Source organism: Eurypyga helias, unplaced genomic scaffold, assembly GCF_000690775.1.
Source record: "Eurypyga helias isolate BGI_N326 unplaced genomic scaffold, ASM69077v1 Scaffold29550, whole genome shotgun sequence".
In the NCBI taxonomy this organism is placed as follows: Eukaryota; Metazoa; Chordata; class Aves; order Eurypygiformes; family Eurypygidae; genus Eurypyga; species Eurypyga helias.
This window is the reverse complement of record NW_010225493.1, coordinates 1-2,774: the sequence shown is the minus strand read 5'-3', so window position 1 is coordinate 2,774 and position 2,774 is coordinate 1. Positions and strand designations below refer to the sequence as shown.

The 2,774-nt window shown below is 33.8% G+C and overlaps 1 pseudogene; it reads right to left on the bottom strand.

The window, feature by feature from the left end:
- Window positions 1-120: 120 nt before the first annotated feature.
- Window positions 121-2,550, bottom strand: LOC104508118 (annotated as a pseudogene).
- Between the last annotated feature and the right edge of the window lie 224 nt (window positions 2,551-2,774).

Genomic DNA, 2,774 nt, shown 5'->3' with positions numbered 1-2,774 from the left:
AGGCTTGCTGTGCTTATAACTGAAAAAAATTAAACTTGCCAACTTACTTTAGTTTTAGTCAGATCTGTTTGGCATTATTTCTTTCCTCAGAATCATACAATTTGAAATATAAACACTGACCTTAGTATTTCTTTTTCATTTCTTTCTCATTTAAATTTTTCAACGTATTCCTTACTGTATCTTTCTTGTGCTGTCACTGCTGTTCAAATATTTTTGTTGTTTCATTAAATGCTTTGATAGCTTTTCTTTGAATTTCCTGAAAAGAAAATAATTATTATTACAGTTGTTGTCAGAGGGGATGATTTATTGGCTTGTATCACAGAAACACCTCAGTATGTTGTAACAGAATGATTTCAGTATCCCTTTACCAGAACATATTATCTCTGCAGAGCCTTAAAAAACAGAGAAAACAGGCCTGTACAAAAGGCTACCATGATGAGGCTTTCCACGATGAGGTCTTTCCAAGGAAGAGAACTGCTAGACATAGAGCTAGCTTACAATATTTGTTTTGTATAAATAAGTTTTATTTGCGATGATTAGTGCCTTATGGCAACACACTTTGTCCTTTGTACCAGCTAATGTCCTTAGAATTACATCTGGCTTTCTGAAATACAGGTGTAAGATATTGGGCTGGACAGGTATGAAGAGCTCTAGTCTATCCTCCTGCTCTTACATAGCTAGCTGTTAGATAAGCCATATTCTCATCTTTTTTCTCGAAACTGGGTATTATATTCATGTAATTTCCTTTCCACTGCTTCAATGCTATCCTCTTTTACAACTTGATCCTAGGATGACGAGCCAAAGGAAAGATATTGCGTAAAAATCAATGATATTGCACTGATTTTTCAGGATAAAAGTGCTTCAAAATAAACAGATCGTTACATGGTAAATGTGACTTCTCTTCTATCAATATGGAGATATGATGTACTATATGCATAACATATAAATTAGAAATAAAGTTAATGACAAAAAGCAATTTTGCATTGCAAGTGTTCAGCTTTACACTGAATATTATATATTTCATCATTAATGAGTGGGATATTTATTAGCATATGTTTATTTCTTAATAATGAATCTGCAGTATTTAAAGTTTTAATTATTTATATGCTAAGCATGGAATTGGTTTTAAACAAAAACATCCATTTTTATACCCACTTTATTTTTTCAAATATTAACAGAGCTGATTTTTTTCCTTATAAATGACTCTATAGTTTGCAGTAATTACTCTGTATTTAAGTGCAAGACAAAGAAAACAGACCAAATTACCTGCTGGTACTTAGATAATGGATACAGTAATTTTACATACTGTTTAGGATTATACTGGGCTAGAGATTCATTTCAGTAGTGGTTTATTAGCTCAACAACAGAGTTGAAAGTTAATGTGTCAGAAAAGCCATATTTCCCATCTTGGTGATATATTTTCATTAATTTGTTATTTCCTCCTTTCCTGAAAATAAAGTTTCTGGAGAAGTCAGATATACTTCAAATACTATTTTCTATGGAACACTGTATTTTAAATGCAGTATTGCATTTTACTGCAAAGTATTACAGACCTAGTGTAATTATCTTACCTTAGCATAAGTGTGTAGTCCCCATTCATTTTGGTTGAAGCATCTTGTACCAAAAATGTGCCATTAGCAGTCTCGAAGCTTCTCATTTACTTCTTCTCTAAAATGAAAGCAAAAGTAACCAATAATTTCAGCTACTTCTCACTCATTTACCTTCTCACTGTGCTCTAAATTATTCTGTTTCAAAATAACTAGTTTTTATAAGCATTCTTGTTCATAGAATCATAGAATGTTTGGGGCTGGAAGGGGCCTAAAAGATCATCTAGTTCCAACCCCCTGCCATGGGCAAGGACAACTTCCACTAGACCAGGTTCTTCATATTAATAAATACAGTTATTAAATAGCTTATTTAACATACTAGAGAACAACTGGGATATAAAAATGGCATATTTTATGTCTTCTCACTGCTGGAATAAAGTTATGTTCATGCAAAGGTCTTTCTACTTGTTCATACAAGTCTGTACAACTGGAGCAGCCAGTGCTAGTCTAATGCACCTATATATAGTACAGTTAAAAACGTTGCTAATATATGGCAAGTGTTAGTCTGGCTTGTTAACTATAGTGCCTACAATTTGGGTTCTGGATGAAAGACAGGTAGAAAATATTTATTTATGTTCTCCTTTCATGTTAGCATTTCATACAGCTGTCTTAACATAACATAACAATCACTAAACGATTTCACATTCTACATTCTAGCTGGCTGCCAGTAACTTTCTAGTCATGTTTGGAAAAAAACCAACTGTAATATGTTTGTGTTGGAAAATATCCAAAATTGGCTTTTAGAACTGTAATTTTTCTATAATTAAGAGGAATATATACACACTGAATAACAGCAAAAACATAAAGCCAAACATAAGAAATAAATGTCTTGAGCTGATTTACCTTGAGATATCTCCCCAGTACCATTCAGCATGTTGTACTGAAATGTTATTCATGCTGTTGTTAGTTACAGTATTAGGTTTCAATGGCTTAGGAGGCAGTGCTGCAGATGAAGGGGGTGAAAAGTTGATTATAACGCAGTGAAAAATGACCATATATTCCTTGAAATTACACATTATTACATGAATGATTGTGCTGGGTCTAGTCAGGAAAGAGTTAATTCTCTTTACTGTGGCTGCTAGGAAGCTGTGTTCCTGGATGCAGAGAGCAGCACTGGCCCCATTGAGCTGGGCCAGCACAGCTGGCAGATCCTCCGGTGTTGACTAA